Source organism: Botryllus schlosseri, chromosome 1 (genome assembly GCF_051294905.1).
Source record: "Botryllus schlosseri isolate E-star chromosome 1, Bs_hap1, whole genome shotgun sequence".
NCBI lineage: Eukaryota > Metazoa > Chordata > Ascidiacea > Stolidobranchia > Styelidae > Botryllus > Botryllus schlosseri.
In genome coordinates this window covers 36,832,889-36,853,201 of record NC_137236.1, presented here as the reverse complement: position 1 = coordinate 36,853,201, position 20,313 = coordinate 36,832,889, and the positions used below count along the sequence as shown (strand labels likewise).

The 20,313-nt window shown below is 38.2% G+C and overlaps 1 long non-coding RNA gene across 1 annotated transcript; it reads left to right on the top strand.

The window, feature by feature from the left end:
* The first annotated feature begins 2,851 nt into the window (after window positions 1–2,851).
* Window positions 2,852–18,800, top strand: LOC145439290 (uncharacterized). The gene is made up of 5 exons (XR_013915133.1): window positions 2,852–2,963; window positions 3,060–3,127; window positions 17,123–17,144; window positions 18,129–18,196; window positions 18,671–18,800. It is a non-coding gene; the product is annotated as an uncharacterized LOC145439290 (long non-coding RNA).
* Window positions 18,801–20,313: the final 1,513 nt, after the last annotated feature.

Genomic DNA, 20,313 nt, shown 5'->3' with positions numbered 1-20,313 from the left:
TTTTGAGAGCTGACAAAAGGGTCTAGAAGGCTGCAGTATGTCGAAAGGTTGAGAAACCCACTTTTTTGTTGAGGCTTTTGCCTTATGTCTTAGAAAATAAGGTCCAAACGATGAAGGAGAGTAGACACATTAGAGCTCGCTACCTTATGATAAGCTGCTCCAACTTTTTTATTTATTTCACATTTTCTGTCTCGCGAGTATGTGGGAAGAGCAAATAAACTCACGATATTGTGTGTTCTGCTCTTTTAGCACAATCTAACTTGAGAATTCAGTTTAATAACGTCAAAGGAGCATTTTAGACTACCACCAAAATCTGAGTTTTTGTGGCATCTCGCGACCCGAGCCTCACCCATGAAAATGAATTAATTTTTAAGATTACAGTAGTATATGCTACGATTTTACGGACATGTATGACATACAGAACGCGCACACCACAATTCTATCCAACTCAGCTCTACAAAATATGTCTGACGAACGCGATCTCAGATTAGGGTGAATTGTCGCAGTTGTACTACTGCATTCTACTCAGATTGCAAGAACGGGACTATTCCGTGTCGACAACGGAGCATATTAATATCGAATGGTTTGGCCATCCAGCATCGGTCATGTTTGGCCAAGGTTTTGTCGGCGCTTATGTTTGGCACCGCATTTATATCGGCGGTTTGTTGGCCAGAACTTTACGTCGTCATGTGCCCCGACGCAGAAGAGGTTGACCTCGAAATGAATGAGTCTCATAGACCTGAACCCGCTCGGTACACATCCCTAGTCCCTACACTAGTTTTTCCCAACGGTCTTCGACCATGTTTACCGGTCGCACAAACCTTATCATGATAAAGCCATATTTTATGCGTGTCTCGCTTATTGGCTTCAGTATCCAACACCGTGACCTTAGATTTGTAAAAACTATCGCAGGATTTTTTGCAATAAATTTAACAAATATTACACACAATGTAATATGTATTCGGCGGAGTATTGCTACTTTGATATCGAGCAAAGTGTAAAACGGGTTACTTCACTTGTTACCGATATTACCCCATTAACAAGTTATACAGAAGCAGCCAACAACCCAATCGCATGGATACAATAAACAAGTGAAATCAAGTTTGACCCCGTACGCCTGCTAGATTTTTTACATCAAACAACGATATCAACTTCATTGACTGGTTGAATAAGCATCATTCGCTGACTACCCACAGGTAGAGTATTTCGCTCTTGATGTTGTGTGATCGCGGGTCAAGTTCACAGCAGAGAGTCACTAAATATTCGACCAAACTTTTGTAACAAAGCAAGTAAAATTTTTGAGATTGTCAAGGTGGGTGCTCGTTTAGTGTTGATTTTTTTATGCTGCCACTGCCATGCATAGTGGCCCGCAGTTGAAATGCAATTAATTTCGACAAAATATGTTTTATTGAAGTGAAAATTGTAATATATGAAAAAAGTTTCACAGTGCAGAACCTGTCAAGGTTCGTTTGTGAACGTGAACCTCTAAATTTCTGAGGTTCACACATAGAACGCGAACGAGAACCTCACGTTCACACCATCCCTGGTATTTACTACTATCCCCGTGCCTCGCACTAATCGAACAATAATTACGAAAGATTGTTTAGCGAAAGAAAGCAGGAAGTCAAGTTGACGTCATTTTTCACTATGGCTTGTGAAATCTACGATTAGTGGTGGGTCGTAAGTTAAACAAGTTTTTACAATTGCGTCGCAACAACAAAAGTTACACTGCCCTTGAATTTCCTATTAGGTTTATTTGTATTATTCTAGGTCAAAAAAATGAACAATTATTATTCGCGATTTTCATTCGCACTCATCCGGGATTTTCATTCGCATCATTCGTATCACCTTCCTCATTTGCACTCATCTGGGATTTTCATTCGCACCGTTCGCACCACCATCGTCATTCGCACTGCAATTTTTTTCATTCGCACAAGTGCGAACCGTCACACAGGTTGAAAAGCACTGCAATAGAGTCATTCGTATTATCAGGTATTGGTGAGTTGTGTTTTTTTCTGAACTTGGCACTCCCGTGACCGAGTGTTTCGTGTTTTTGTCATAAGACCGACTTTAATTAAAATCCCTAGTCTCGGCGACATGCTCGGCAAAAACTGAAAGAACGGGTTTACCCCTGAATCCAGTATACGAATATAGTGCTCTAAATTATGAACCTAAACCTTCTTTGAATTTCTGTTTTCGGCTTTTTTTTTTGGGGCATGTCCGTTAATCCTTTTTGGGAGATAGATATGATACTCATACTTTGCCACATTGCAGTTATTCTGAATCTGGATTACGCATGTCAGGTAGGCACCGTAATCCTGGTATATTAATGAACAGGCTTCAAATTAAACGAATTCTCTGTTCTTCTGATACAGCCTATGGTTTCAGTCATTCTAAAAGAAAGTTTTATATTTTGAATTCCAAGATACCTTTCGCGGGCCGCACAGAATAGCTTCGCGGCCGCACTTTGCCCAGGTCTGGTATAGAGGATCAAAATTACTGGTTTTTACGCAATAGTACGTAATTCGAAACTGATATGATGGTGCTTGGTCTGATGGGTATAGACATTATTATTGAGCGTTACATTGTCATCTTGATACGTTTCTGAGAACCTCACGATAGGTTGGCCACAAACATCAAACCGATTACCGGAAAGAAGAACATACAGTTCTTACAAATTTAGAAAAAACAATGAATTCTTTGAGTCATTCTTGTGTTGTTGCAATCGGTTCGTTATCGCAAAAAGACGTTGATACACAGAAGTGTAGTTGCGTCAATGCACATGTGGCTTCCAGCAGCATTGTTTCCAATCCATTTCTGATACAGCAGATTTTTATATAAAGCTGGTGACTTACAGTCGTCTGTATTCTACCTCTATTCAGCAAATAGTCGAGACAGCTTGATCATCATGAACTCCAAGATTTTCGTCTTTCTCGTCGTGGTATCGATCGTATTCAACCAAGGTAAATATATTTCTGCCATAACCATGATGGCGTACGTGAAGTATAGGTTAAAAAGCATATATATAGATATATATTTGCTGTTATTCGTTTTTTCAGTGTCCGCCGTACCGAATTGCGAGGCAAATAATCACGGATACTGCAAATCCCCTAACGACGGGTGCGTGAGTAGTGTTGTCATCCTTTTTTCGTGCAGGCCAATCAAATTTCGCCACGTCGCCCTAATTGCCACGCCTATATGACGCCCATTGCCGCACCTATAGGACACCCCTTGTTACATCATCCACAATTGCTGCGTCAAAACTTACCTTGGCTAGAATCGACAGATTTTCTATTATGTGTATTTAGGACTATGTATTTAAATTCCTATTCAGATTATACATAAATGCGAAAACTATGATGTCTATGTAAGGCTATATTCTCCGGATAATATTATTAATATCAAAATTCTACACATCATCACTAATTACTTAATATAAAATGCGATTTTGAGCGCTGCGACTTGATAATATGAGCCCCTACGCTTCTGATGAATGATTTTTTGTGATAAGGACCTAGGTAACATTCAGAGTCTGCAACGATTGTTTGGATATACATTATACCAATACCCCACTAAACTATAGGCGGTTATATTACTCTATTGCTCAGAGATAACTCATCCGTCCATATTTTTAAACTCGATTTTATGTATACAAGTTACTGTCTCTCTGCAGCCTCCCCATTTTACGACTTATTTTCATTAGACGCAGGCAAGCGATTCTCCAGTTCGGAGCTACGGAAACAAATCACTCGCATGTGCGCGTTCCGAATAGTCTTGTAGAATTTTCTAAAGTCGTAACAGCTTAGTAGCATATACGCGAATCCCAAGGTGAAAATAATCGAACGAACTATAGCCGTAGGCGTGCGATTCGCAGGGCTTTATTTATACAAACTCTATCGATGCCTGTACGCGAACCCCAGCGTTAAAACGATTAGGTCTAATTAACACGTTCTGAAGCCGAAAATTTAGTCAACATCATTGAGATAGCCATGATTTGAAGATGGTGATCGAGTGTGACAATAGCACTCGCTAAGGTTAGACAAACATAACCTTAAACTACTCTCTACTTCACAAAATATAAAGTTATAAAAGTAAGCAGATTTTGTCGATATTGCTTTGTGATGATTTTGATGTTGTTCCATAGCGATTGGGAAGATAGGACTCGTAATTCCTTAACTAACTACATGATCCCTAGTAACGTAGTCAGACGCATAACGGAATTTACGCAAATCGATATTGCTCTGCGATAATTTTGACCACTATGTTTTGATAATAACTTGCTTCCGAGAAATAGATAACATTCATTATACGTTAGGTGATACTTTTCCTTTATATTCTATTATGTGTATTTAGGGCTAATGCGACATCACTATGTTGGCGACAGGCCTGATTTGAACGCGCTAATTTTGCAAATTAAACTTATCACCCAACACGAACACTCAATGAAGAGCACCCTAGAGCACCCACATAAATGCTCCACAATTTGTGACGTATAATATACTGAGCATATAATAAGCTGACAAAACTGATACTTGAGTACTCCGAAATGTACAAGTACTTTACCTTTACACGACGTTTTTGTAAAATGAATACTAATGGTACGCGAATGATCATAGACTAAGCTTGCTTTCAGAGTTGGAAACTAAATGCATATGAAAATTTACCTATGTTTTCCCCTCACGCATCAGATGTAGGCCTACTCAAGTGTTTATGAGGCGGCGAATAGTTCGGAGGTTGTTGGTATGCAAGGACGTCACATAGAATTGTGGAGTTTTCTGTAAACTATATTCCAGTGATCTATTTTCAATCACTATACTTTTATTAATCTAAACTAAGTACTGTTAGTAGGCAAATCCTAGAAAAGTATCCTCTGATAAAAGTAGGAGTAATTCGTTATCTGTGAAATAAATAGATAGCGCGCAATATGAGCGGTGTTACGATGACTGACAAATACTTTGAATTAATGCATAGAAGTAGCGATTTCGAACTACGTAAAAAGTTAGTCGAGCTCACGCATTTTCCATTTTCAAAAGTCGACGTTTTTTGTAAAATGAATACTTATTTTATTAAAAATTAAAAAATAAAGAAAAGAGCGAAAAATTACATTTTATCCTGGAACGCAACAAGAAAAATCGTATGAATTTTAACTACTTATTCATGACATACTAATAACTACTTGTACACTTTTTCACATTTTATAACACTTTAGTAGTACTTAACAGTTTCAGTTTTAAATAAAATTCGGAATCTAAACTAATCAAAAAAATTCGGTAACCAATTTCGCGTAGGCTATGCATACAAATGAGGAAAGTTACATCACGGAAGCGAAAGAGGCCAGAGATCTATTCACTCGATACAGCCATCACGCAAAGATCAGTGTCGTGTTCATATGTCAAAATTTGTTCTATAGGGGTCAAGGCTTTCGGGATATGACCTTGAGCGCGAGCTATATCGTGATATTTAAAAATCCCCGCGATGCGAGTCAAATCAGTTTTCTTTCACGTCAAATGTTCCCGGATAAAGCCGGATTCCTTACGGAGGCTTATAAAAAGGCAACTCGAAAACCGTTCTCGTACATACTGGTTGACGTGACGCAAGAGACAGACGAAAATTATCGTTGATTTCGTGAGCTTTACTTAAGTTTTATAAATTGACGTAAAAGTAGTCATTTCCGAGTAAGTAAAACGTTCGTATTGTAGGTTCATTTCTGCTTAATACTATAATTATCATGGAGTTGAAGCAGTCCAATATCAAAAACACCCGAAAGTATTTGTTGCATATAGCTAAAAACCTAATTGAGTACTCTGAAGAAGTACAAGTGGCACAGTTTGTGGTATTTCTATGACATCGAAATTTAGCTAACCAGAACTTATACTTGAGTACTCCGAAATGTACAAGTACTTTACCTTTACACGACGTTTCTGTAAAATGAATACTGATTTTATTAAAAAATAAAAAAGCACGAAAAATTACATTTTATCCCAAACCATCAGAATACTAAAGTAGCTTATCGCGTATATGGACCTAATACTAAAGTGTTTATGATTTCAGTTCGCTTCAACTTCATGACATTTTCAGTATTAAACAGAAGTATAAGCCTAGAATGCTAACTTTCTTCGTAAATTGCTACTTCTGCCTTAATTTAACGGATTTATCCGAGATCATTGCTTTACTTAATCTCTCCAAAATGTGCATTATACTAGTACGTCACCATCGAATCCCTCTGGCTATAACTACTCGATAGTATAATTGAGCCAAATACTCGAGTACTAATTTTAAAGTAGCTTAGGTATCTAAATGAACCGACGGTCAGTAAACCATTTCGAAGTGCAAGTACAGGAATATCATAGTTCTTGAACCGTGCTCAATGCTCAATAGACCATTTTTGCTATTTTTCATCGCCATAAGTCATTCTGGACCGCGTAAACGCATTGTACGTTATAGATGAAACTTATGCAAATCCCCGGAACGCAACAAGAAAAATCGTATAAATTTGTAAACTACTTATTCATGACATAATAATAATTCTACTTGTACACATTTTCACATTTTATAACACTTCAAGTAGTACTTGAAAGTTTTGTCAAGTTAACAGGTTAAAAACTTATACTTGAGCACTACGAAATGTACAAGTACTTTACCTTTACACGACGTTTTGTAAAATGAATACTAATTAAAAAATAAAAAATAAAAAAGAGCGAAAAATTACATGTTATCCCGGAACGCAACAAGAAAAAATCGTAGGAATTTGTAAACTACTTATTCGGTAAACTACTCTTTACTTCACAAAACAAAGTTACAAAAGTAAGCAGATTTATATGAAAACCCGTTAAATAGAAGTAAAAGTAATAACAATGCATCATACCAAATTTGATCGCAATTTCATGATGCAATACCTTTAAAACTAACGCAGTTCTCTATACACTTTTGCGTAAATCTGTGTTTCGCTAGCGTAGCACGTACCTATACATAGTAAGCTTCAATAACGGAATTACCATGCTAATAATCAAATCCCCACCCTGAAACTCGGTACGCGGTTGTAGGACATTATGAAAATACAACATACCAAATTTCATCAGACATTTCATGATGTAACACCTTTAAAACCAACGCAGTTCTATACCGACTTTTGGCTAAATCTGTTATCCATAGCGCAGCACGTACCTATACATAGTCAACTTTAAAACGGAATTACCATGTTAATAATCGGCTCCCCACCTTGAAAGTCGGTACGCAGTTGTAAGACATTATGACAATGTAGCATGTTAAATTTTGTTACGCATTTCATGATTGAACAACTTGAAAACTAACGCAGTTCTATACCGACATTTGCGTGAAACTGTTTTGCGGGAGCTTAGCGCATACCTATGCGTAGTCAACTTTAATGACGGAATTACAGATGTAATTAGGTTTCAACACTTTTACAACGATTCTTCTTGCTTCCTATAACATCGCACTCGAAGCCCTCGTTATTAGGCTATGATCTCAGCCTGAGCTATGTCTTGAAGCCTACGGGACTTTGCAAATTGTTTCGATTTATTCTATACCCGTTTTAATTTAAGGAAGCCCATTTCACTCAATGTATCGATGCCTACAGTATAGAGTATACTCTAAAAAATTTTCTGTTTAATTCTCCCTATGTTAATTTACCATAAGACAGACAATTTGACTCCTAAAGTCCGAAATACTTGTTCGCTTGAGCTAAGCCGCAGCGCCCGGAGTGGAATTTTATAGTTCTTGTAAAAAGTTGTTTATACACAATATATGTTTAAGGTAAGTCCTACGCATTCATGATTTCGTCCGAGTTTGTATTTTAGTAATATATACTAATACCGCGTTTGTAACTTGTGCAAGTAGGCCTACAGGAATATCATAGGTAAAGTCTCTGTCTTGCATTTAGTTGCCGGCTCTGAAAGCAAGCAAAGTTTGTGGTATTTGAGCAACAGCGAAATTTGTACACTTCACGCGGGGCCTACGATACTTACGGCCTAATATGGCACATTACACTTGCTGGATATAAGAGGCCGACACTCCCAACCAGACATCACGACTGACTCAATGATTGCTTGCGATCTCACTTCTCGATACCAGACGCCTCGCCATACAAGTCTAATAAAGTATTATAACAGACAAAATTAGTTCTTTCAGATGAAACAACCCAATTAAGAGCCAAGTGACATCGTCGCAATGTATTTAATCGTTCATTCCCGCGCGCTCCTAAACCCAACCCTGCCTAACCCTACCACCTAATCCTAAGACGCGCGCGGGAATGTTTTTTATGCTTATACAACTCAATGAATACCCATCGGCCTGCTTACTACATTTTAAATATTCTCTCCGCTATTGTGTACACAAATACTTTTCTTAGTAACCAATTTCTAGTGACTTCCGAAACACATTGACGTGTGTTAACTTCTGGTATTACGCGATAATATCATTTTCATGTGTGATAATGTCACTTGTCAAGGTGATATAAACGTAAGCTCAAACTACTTTGACATACACAGTCATAAAAGTAGGTAGTTCCACCTGAAAAACCTCTTGAGTAGAGGGTAAGTAATCTACGAAAATACCCATCTATATTAGTTACTTTTAGATCCCTAATTGTACTTTTGCGCAATATTTGAGTTTTAGGAAGTACCCTTCAAAGTGAGCCTACATCTTGGATATTATCCAAAACCACATAAATTTCGCTTCGAACGAGGTATCCTTTAAAATAAGGTAGAAGTAGTCATTTCCGAGTAAGTAAAACGTTAGTACTCTGGGTCTATTTCTGTTCAATACTCTAGCTATCATGAAGTTGATGTACTCCAATATCATAAGGACTTGAGAGTATTTGGTGCATGTAGGCAAAGAAGCTACTTGGGTATTCTCACAAAGTGCGAGTACTATACTTAACAATTCTGAAAGTTAGCGCAGTGGTATGTTCCATTGTCATAATGTCCTACACCTGTGAACCAATCTTCAAGTTGCGCATTCAATGTTAAGCTCGGTAATTCCGTTATTAAAGTTGAGTATGCATATACGTGCTACGCCCCCGCAAAAGTCGGCATGGAACTGGATTAGTTTTGAAGTTGTTCAATCATGAAATGCGTAACAAAATTTGACATGGTGCATTGTCATAATGTCTTACAACGGTGTAGCGAGTTTCAAGGTTGGGAGTCGATTATTAACATGGTAATTCCGTTATTAAAGTTGACTATGCATAGGTACGTGCTATACGCTACGGAAAAACAGACTTAGCCAAAAGTCTGTATAGAACTGCGTTGGTTTTAAAGGTGTTACATCATGAAATGTCTGACGAAATTTGGTATGGTGCATTCTTATTATGTCCTACAACTGCGTACCAACGTTCAAGGTGAGAATTTAATGTTTAGCATACTAATTCTGTTATTAAAATTGACTATGTATTGGCATATGCTGTGTTCACGAAAAACAGATATGCGTAAAAGTCGGTATTCGACTGCGATAGTTTCAAAGGTGTTCCATCATTAGATGTGGGATGAAATCTAGCATGGTGCATTGCCATAATGTCCTACAACTACGTATCAAGTTTAGAGTTGGGATTCAATGTTAAGCATGGTAATTCCGTTATTAAAGTTGGCTATGTATGGGTACGTACTATACGCCCCCACAAAACAGATGCACGCAAAATGTCGATATAGAGCCGCGTTAGTTTTAAAGTTGTTCCATTATGAAATGCGTAAGAAAATTTCGTATGCTGCATAATAACAATGTCCTACAACTACGTACCAAGTTTCAAGGTGAGGAGTTACATATTAGCATGGTAATTCTGTTATTAAAGCTGACTATGTATATGTACATGTACACGCTACCGAAAACAGATGTAGGCAAAAGTTGCTATAGAACTGGGTTAGTTTTACAGTTATTCCATCATGAAGTGTAAATGTGTGACGCAATTTGGTATGCTGCATAATCACAATGCCCTGGAGCTCAAGATTCAGTGTAGAAGTTTAGTGAATGTGTAAGAGTTTAGCAAAAGCAGTTTTTGATCATAGCATTTCTCAAGGTGATACAACCGTAACCTTAAACTACTTTAAAATATAAAGTCCTAAAAGTAGGTAGTTTCTCCTGAAAAACCGCTTAGTAGAAGTGTAAATATCCTACAAACATAACCACTTGTATCAGTCACTTTTCAATCCCTAATTGTACCAAAATTCCAGCAAAATTACGAATCGTTGAGTATCGAGCGATAGCCTCTATCCTACTTGCGGAAAATAGGGATTTGGTACACGAGTATCAAATTAGAGTAAATTGAGTAAACTTGAGAGGTTATTAGTGATTCTGCTGGAGTTTATATGAAGGGAAGTCCTGATAAAACCTTGATTATTTCAGAAAAGAATAGACGTCTTCTTTCGATATTTTGATAGTCTCCGTCTCGCTGTTAACGATGTCTGACTGCGGCGTTTCGACGAGTAACGAATTCTCGTATTTAGTATTGATTGTGACACATACTCAAAACAGCGACAGTTTTCACAACCCGGTACATACATTGAACCAACTGATGTAAGGTGAAACACTACGTTCGCAGCAAAAAAGTTTGCAGGGTATGACCACCACCAACATATAGAGTAGTGAGTGAGTAATTAAACTACATACCTCGATTTTACTATGTTACGAGATCCGGATCACGATTCAAGTCTACCCGAACGATTAAATACATTGCGACGCTATCACTTGGCTCTTAATTGGGTTGTTTCATCTGAAAGAACTAATTTTGTCTGTTATAATACTTTATTAGACTTGTATGGCGAGGCGTCTGGTATCGAGAAGTGAGATCGCAAGCAATCATTGAGTCAGTCGTGATGTCTGGTTGGGAGTGTCGGCCTCTTATATCCAGCAAGTGTAATGTGCCATATTAGGCCGTAAGTATCGTAGGCCCCGCGTGAAGTGTACAAATTTCGCTGTTGCTCAAATACCACAAACTTTGCTTGCTTTCAGAGCCGGCAACTAAATGCAAGACAGAGACTTTACCTATGATATTCCTGTAGGCCTACTTGCACAAGTTACAAACGCGGTATTAGTATATATTACTAAAATACAAACTCGGACGAAATCATGAATGCGTAGGACTTACCTTAAACATATATTGTGTATAAACAACTTTTTACAAGAACTATAAAATTCCACTCCGGGCGCTGCGGCTTAGCTCAAGCGAACAAGTATTTCGGACTTTAGGAGTCAAATTGTCTGTCTTATGGTAAATTAACATAGGGAGAATTAAACAGAAAATTTTGTAGAGTATACTCTATACCAGGGGTTCTCAACTTCCCTCGTATAACGGGCCGCATTTTCACACTAAAAGACGCCGCGGGCCGCAGAACATTATCACCATGTATTTGTGGGCTACTATTAAATTTAGGCCTATTTATCAGTCTTATTCGGGCATTTAGTACATTCTTATGCATTCTAAAGCATTAATGGAGAGCGTTCGTAAGTTTGCAGTTGCTGTTTTTGTGAGAATATCGATCTTCAAGTGGCGCAAGTAAATCCCTTCATGGAGCGTACATTCCATCCATTGCCATGTCGGTATATAGTATATGCAACCATCAAACCTTTCCACCACCAGAGAACCGAACTTTCTGTTTCAATGCGTTAGCGAGCAAGTATAAAATTACGGTGACTTTTTCGTTACTGAGGCCATTATCATCTTGAGCTCTCAGATATGATATGAGAAGAATCGAGACGTTAGGGGTCATTTCCGAGCAAATCAATCAACTCTTCTCCTTTCCTTCCATGACTGGAGCCCTACACCAATAGTTACAGAAGTCAGCTTTGTCAAATTGATGTCCTGGTCCCCTTCCCACGTTTGTCCCGTCAGCATTTCCTCTGGAAATATGCCCATGCCCACTCCGATAAAAAGCACCTGGATAATTAGCTATGCAATGTGTCTGCACTGTGTGCATCGATGGATAGGTCCAATGCTCGGCTAACGTAGTCTACGTGGCAACGTGTTACAGAACATGCGATAAAAGATCGACTGAGATCGCTGTTACTCTTCTGGTGACAACTGTAGCTTCGAAATTTGTCAGATGACAGGACTTGCTACTAAGTTCCGGAAACACCGAATATTCGCACAGTACGTTAAAGCTTTATTCAAGTCATACCTTATCGCTGTTACTCTTCTGGTGACAACTGTAGCTTCGAAATTTGTCAGGTGATAGGACTTGCTGCTAAATTCCGGAAACAGCGAATATTCGCACAGTACGTTAAAGCGTTATTGAAGTCATACCTCATACCTTCTCTAGCAGATTATTGGGTTTAGCGATATTCCAAGCCATTTTGAACAATGCGTCTGTCACGTCGGCGGAAATTTTAAAAATCATTCGAAATATGGATTGCTGGGCTTGAAACCAAGCTAGCAACGTTTGATAGGTATAACTCCAGATGAAACTATCGTGCTATCATTTCAAGCTTCTAGGCTTTGTTACAACAACTGTTCTTCGACAAATGTGACTCATCGGTCTTCCATAACAATATGGGGCCAGTAGAGATTATATTGAAATATGTCGCGGGCCGCAAAAGAATCGTCTGCGGGCCGCATGCGGCCCGCGGGCCGCGGGTTGAGAACCCCTGCTCTATACTGTAGGCATCGATACATTGAGTGAAATGGGCTTCCTTAAATTAAAACGGGTATAGAATAAATCGAAACAATTTGCAAAGTCCCGTAGGCTTCAAGACATAGCTCAGGCTGAGATCATAGCCTAATAACGAGGGCTTCGAGTGCGATGTTATAGGAAGCAAGAAGAATCGTTGTAAAAGTGTTGAAACCTAATTACATCTGTAATTCCGTCATTAAAGTTGACTACGCATAGGTATGCGCTAAGCTCCCGCAAAACAGTTTCACGCAAATGTCGGTATAGAACTGCGTTAGTTTTCAAGTTGTTCAATCATGAAATGCGTAACAAAATTTGACATGCTACATTGTCATAATGTCTTACAACTGCGTACCGAGTTTCAAGGTGGGGAGCCGATTATTAACATGGTAATTCCGTTTTAAAGTTGACTATGTATAGGTACGTGCTGCGCTATGGATAACAGATTTAGCCAAAAGTCGGTATAGAACTGCGTTGGTTTTAAAGGTGTTACATCATGAAATGTCTGATGAAATTTGGTATGTTGTATTTTCATAATGTCTTACAACCGCGTACCGAGTTTCAGGGTGGGGATTTGATTATTAGCATGGTAATTCCGTTATTGAAGCTTACTATGTATAGGTACGTGCTACGCTAGCGAAACACAGATTTACGCAAAAGTGTATAGAGAACTGCGTTAGTTTTAAAGGTATTGCATCATGAAATTGCGATCAAATTTGGTATGATGCATTGTTATTACTTTTACTTCTATTTAACGGGTTTTCATATAAATCTGCTTACTTTTGTAACTTTGTTTTGTGAAGTAAAGAGTAGTTTACCGAATAAGTAGTTTACAAATTCCTACGATTTTTTCTTGTTGCGTTCCGGGATAACATGTAATTTTTCGCTCTTTTTTATTTTTTATTTTTTAATTAGTATTCATTTTACAAAACGTCGTGTAAAGGTAAAGTACTTGTACATTTCGTAGTGCTCAAGTATAAGTTTTTAACCTGTTAACTTGACAAAACTTTCAAGTACTACTTGAAGTGTTATAAAATGTGAAAATGTGTACAAGTAGAATTATTATTATGTCATGAATAAGTAGTTTACAAATTTATACGATTTTTCTTGTTGCGTTCCGGGGATTTGCATAAGTTTCATCTATAACGTACAATGCGTTTACGCGGTCCAGAATGACTTATGGCGATGAAAAATAGCAAAAATGGTCTATTGAGCATTGAGCACGGTTCAAGAACTATGATATTCCTGTACTTGCACTTCGAAATGGTTTACTGACCGTCGGTTCATTTAGATACCTAAGCTACTTTAAAATTAGTACTCGAGTATTTGGCTCAATTATACTATCGAGTAGTTATAGCCAGAGGGATTCGATGGTGACGTACTAGTATAATGCACATTTTGGAGAGATTAAGTAAAGCAATGATCTCGGATAAATCCGTTAAATTAAGGCAGAAGTAGCAATTTACGAAGAAAGTTAGCATTCTAGGCTTATACTTCTGTTTAATACTGAAAATGTCATGAAGTTGAAGCGAACTGAAATCATAAACACTTTAGTATTAGGTCCATATACGCGATAAGCTACTTTAGTATTCTGATGGTTTGGGATAAAATGTAATTTTTCGTGCTTTTTTATTTTTTAATAAAATCAGTATTCATTTTACAGAAACGTCGTGTAAAGGTAAAGTACTTGTACATTTCGGAGTACTCAAGTATAAGTTCTGGTTAGCTAAATTTCGATGTCATAGAAATACCACAAACTGTGCCACTTGTACTTCTTCAGAGTACTCAATTAGGTTTTTAGCTATATGCAACAAATACTTTCGGGTGTTTTTGATATTGGACTGCTTCAACTCCATGATAATTATAGTATTAAGCAGAAATGAACCTACAATACGAACGTTTTACTTACTCGGAAATGACTACTTTTTCGTCAATTTATAAAACTTAAGTAAAGCTCACGAAATCAACGATAATTTTCGTCTGTCTCTTGCGTCACGTCAACCAGTATGTACGAGAACGGTTTTCGAGTTGCCTTTTTATAAGCCTCCGTAAGGAATCCGGCTTTATCCGGGAACATTTGACGTGAAAGAAAACTGATTTGACTCGCATCGCGGGGATTTTTAAATATCACGATATAGCTCGCGCTCAAGGTCATATCCCGAAAGCCTTGACCCCTATAGAACAAATTTTGACATATGAACACGACACTGATCTTTGCGTGATGGCTGTATCGAGTGAATAGATCTCTGGCCTCTTTCGCTTCCGTGATGTAACTTTCCTCATTTGTATGCATAGCCTACGCGAAATTGGTTACCGAATTTTTTTGATTAGTTTAGATTCCGAATTTTATTTAAAACTGAAACTGTTAAGTACTACTAAAGTGTTATAAAATGTGAAAAAGTGTACAAGTAGTTATTAGTATGTCATGAATAAGTAGTTAAAATTCATACGATTTTTCTTGTTGCGTTCCAGGATAAAATGTAATTTTTCGCTCTTTTCTTTATTTTTTAATTTTTAATAAAATAAGTATTCATTTTACAAAAAACGTCGACTTTTGAAAATGGAAAATGCGTGAGCTCGACTAACTTTTTACGTAGTTCGAAATCGCTACTTCTATGCATTAATTCAAAGTATTTGTCAGTCATCGTAACACCGCTCATATTGCGCGCTATCTATTTATTTCACAGATAACGAATTACTCCTACTTTTATCAGAGGATACTTTTCTAGGATTTGCCTACTAACAGTACTTAGTTTAGATTAATAAAAGTATAGTGATTGAAAATAGATCACTGGAATATAGTTTACAGAAAACTCCACAATTCTATGTGACGTCCTTGCATACCAACAACCTCCGAACTATTCGCCGCCTCATAAACACTTGAGTAGGCCTACATCTGATGCGTGAGGGGAAAACATAGGTAAATTTTCATATGCATTTAGTTTCCAACTCTGAAAGCAAGCTTAGTCTATGATCATTCGCGTACCATTAGTATTCATTTTACAAAAACGTCGTGTAAAGGTAAAGTACTTGTACATTTCGGAGTACTCAAGTATCAGTTTTGTCAGCTTATTATATGCTCAGTATATTATACGTCACAAATTGTGGAGCATTTATGTGGGTGCTCTAGGGTGCTCTTCATTGAGTGTTCGTGTTGGGTGATAAGTTTAATTTGCAAAATTAGCGCGTTCAAATCAGGCCTGTCGCCAACATAGTGATGTCGCATTAGCCCTAAATACACATAATAGAATATAAAGGAAAAGTATCATCTAACGTATAATGAATGTTATCTATTTCTCGGAAGCAAGTTATTATCAAAACATAGTGGTCAAAATTATCGCAGAGCAATATCGATTTGCGTAAATTCCGTTATGCGTCTGACTACGTTACTAGGGATTATGTAGTTAGTTAAGGAATTACGAGTCCTATCTTCCCAATCGCTATGGAACAACATCAAAATCATCACAAAGCAATATCGACAAAATCTGCTTACTTTTATAACTTTATATTTTGTGAAGTAGAGAGTAGTTTAAGGTTATGTTTGTCTAACCTTGGCGAGTGCTATTGTCACACTCGATCACCATCTTCAAATCATGGCTATCTCAATGATGTTGACTAAATTTTCGGCTTCAGAACGTGTTAATTAGACCTAATCGTTTTAACGCTGGGGTTCGCGTACAGGCATCGAATGAGTTTGTATAAATAAAGCCCTGCGAATCGCACGCCTACGGCTATAGTTCGTTCGATTATTTTCACCTTGGGATTCGCGTATATGCTACTAAGCTGTTACGACTTTAGAAAATTCTACAAGACTATTCGGAACGCGCACATGCGAGTGATTTGTTTCCGTAGCTCCGAACTGGAGAATCGCTTGCCTGCGTCTAATGAAAATAAGTCGTAAAATGGGGAGGCTGCAGAGAGACAGTAACTTGTATACATAAAATCGAGTTTAAAAATATGGACGGATGAGTTATCTCTGAGCAATAGAGTAATATAACCGCCTATAGTTTAGTGGGGTATTGGTATAATGTATATCCAAACAATCGTTGCAGACTCTGAATGTTACCTAGGTCCTTATCACAAAAAATCATGCATCAGAAGCGTAGGGGCTCATATTATCAAGTCGCAGCGCTCAAAATCGCATTTTATATTAAGTAATTAGTGATGATGTGTAGATTTTTGATATTAATAATATTATCCGGAGAATATAGCCTTACATAGACATCATAGTTTTCGCATTTATGTATAATCTGAATAGGAATTTAAATACATATTCCTAAATACACATAATAGAAAATCTGTCGATTCTAGCCAAGGTAAGTTTTGACGCAGCAATTGTGGATGATGTGACAAGGGGTGTCCTATAGGTGCGGCAATGGGTGGATGATGTGGCAAGGGGTGTCCTATAGGTGCGGCAATGGGCGTCATATAGGCGTGGCAATTAGGGCGACGTGGCGAAATTTGATTGGCCTGCACGAAAAAAGGATGACAACACTACTTGCGTGGAAGGATGGATAGGCGGCGCTGGTAAGTTTCGAGCTGGGCCGCTCTGTCGTCTCACTTTACCACCGACTCCAACTCCGACTACTAGTATTCTTTTACGCAACCTCAACTGCGATATAATCATCCTTATAAGTCTGCCAAGAAAACCATATGTCTATTATATTTGAGTTGTTATTGTCACCAAGTGAATTAACTTACTTTTTGCATTTGGAAAACAATGTGCTCGGAAAAGGAAATTGAGAGTTTGAATGCCTGACGACGTTTGTTTGTTTGTTTTATTCGCACAACATTGGCGCTTATCGCCTATAAGGTCATTTGCAACCAGTACATCAATTTCAGTAATGTCAACGGTCTTTTACGGTGCCTGACGACGTAAAAAGCTTGATAATCTCTTCAACTACACCGGTACTTTAATGTAAAATTTAGTTCTATGATAAAGTATTTGGAGTGGAAGTCGAATCATCGCAACAAACCCATGCTCCTACTCAAATTAGTATGATGTCTCGTCATACTACAATTCCAGGGACTCCACCGGGTGTATCAATAAGGAAGGTTCAACGAAGCTCTGACTCCAACTCCACATCCCTATATTTTGCATGCGATTAGCGCAGCATGTTGTCATTAATACGCATATTGCATTCGAATCCCTTCCAATTATATAGGCATATTGTAGCTGGTATATTGCAAATGAGATACGAGAGTGATCAGTGTATGGCACAATCCCAATCTCATGACCATATAAGTTTCGTTGTAGCTTTAAACCTGAATCAGAAATCAGGTGTAACGCATGTCAAATGCCCAAGATCTCCAGAAGGCATAACTCACTACATATTGAATCTAGAATAAAAACTCACCGCCGCCCGAGGTCACGGTCATTACTAACTATAACAAGCGGAGTGAACCTCCAGTTTCCGCAAGCTTATATTTGCCAGTGCTTCTTCTTAATGCTTTGAAGCAGAATGTTGTACAACCGGTTGTGCAACGAATTTCTTTTTTTATTTGATACAGGCCGTGAATGTCCAGTTGGAGAGAGTTGCTGCAAAAGTCCGGATACGATTGCCGAAGACCAGGAACAGGTGAGAGGTCATAGTTTAATCCGTACGGATGAGCAGGTTACTGCATGATGCGTCTTTTTAATTTGCTTGTGATGACGTGGCGTATACAGTACTCATTTTATATGTTTGTTTGTATGTTTTTATTGAAAAGCTTTGGCGCTTATCGCCGATACGGTCATTTGCGCCAGATCACGAATATTGTAATGTCTGTATGTCTTTGCTTTCGGTACGCTTTGCGGACGACTTGCGGTCACGAATTCACTCACATCTCCCTCGCCAGAGTCTATTGAAATCGATTCTGAAAGCTAGACTTTATTTGATTCATCTGGGCTTTCCATGCGACACCGCATATGCAGCGGGGTCAGCGACGAGGAGCCCAGATAAACCACCGACACATAGAAGTAGGTCCGAACCGGGATTCGAACCACTGCCATTGATGTCGTGACGCATTAGATATGTAATTGATTCATATTTGGAAACATCTGTGTCTTTCAGTGATACCTGCCAAGTCTCTGGAACCAGCCTTCAGCTACCGAACAGCTGCAAGCGCGACAGCGTCATTGCCCAGTTCATTTGATGTTATTATTAAATGCAATATAAAAAATCAGTAGAGCTAAATTCATTGATACACATATCAGGGCAGAAAGCATGAGGAACGCTTAGCCACTGCACTAAGCAAGGCAATTTATCCAACGTAAGGTTAATCTTCTCGGGCAGTGATTCTTAAAATAAGTGCGTGAAAGATTGTTAAAGGACTCGGAGACAAATGAATAAACACGCATTGCTGAGCTAGCGGCGTGTTTAAGCTGTGCTGTGCGCTTACATATTAATAAGCTATAATGTGTCAGTAATTCAAATGAAGCGACTACGCAACCCAGTAATCGACCGCGTGTTTCAAAATGCTTAATTCTTGTAGTAGGTCAACGGGGCGTAAACAAATGTTATTGAGAGTGCAAGTACCATCTTTCTATGGCTTTGACACCTGATGAAGGAGCGGCGCTCCGAAAGCTCGAGTAACTAATAAAGTTATATTCATTCGCAAGTGGACGTCAAATAGAGTGTGAAAGCTACCAAGATCTTACGTTTATGGTATCGCAGTTACTTTTATTTGGATCTCAGGCCACAAATTCATCAACGGTAACGAGGCCGTTAACAAGCTGGCGAAATTGCGACATCTGAGCACATGAATCTGAGCCTCGATCGTCTATGCACCGGAGATATCATTGTCTAGACGAGACTACTTATTAGCAGGCAGTGTTATTATTGGAATATCCCAAGAATATAAAAACAAACAAACATATTTTTTGCATTTTTAGATTTCATTTTTAGCAGTTTTGTCATTGCTAGGATTGCATATTTGTACACTCGAATTTTCGATGTAAAACTCTGTATAGTTTATTCTTTATTATCAAACGAAAGTCACAAAACGTGGAGTACCCACTGTGTATCCATCAGACATGGGGTGATTACTTCACGAATGTAATCGATTGCGATTACGATTACTTGTGAATCCCGCGATTACGATTACGATTACAGCAAAATCAGGAAGTAGTCGATTACGATTACGATTACATTTCAAAAGTAATCACGATTACTCACGATTACATTTGTTTTGCTTCTTATAACTAATATAATGGAAGAGATATTGGAAGACAATATAAGGATTTCGATGCAAATAAGGTCTAATGATATAACAGATTACGTACATAGCTAGGCCTACTGCTTGCTCGCCAAGCAGCAACGGCCAAACTGCGTTTAACTAAGCATAACCAAACATCAATACATAAGTTACTATTAGAAACTAGGCAGAGTGGTGATTATTATCTTGCTGCGAGGTAGTGGCGTCTGGAGCGTATTGATAACCTGATACACGTCATGGCGTACATGACGCGACACAACAATGACACAACAATGACATCGGATATATATTTACTACGTGTGGATATGTCTTACGCCAGGTCGAGCAAAGCTAATACTTCTGACGTAATAATGAGCAATGGCGTTTGAAAATCAACCGTTTGCGCTATCAATAACCTAGTAGAATATCTTTTCCTTGTTCACAAATGTTCGGTTATGTCAAATTCATTGTACAAATAAAAAGTAATCGTTCTTTCACAAAGAAATCGATTGGAAATGCG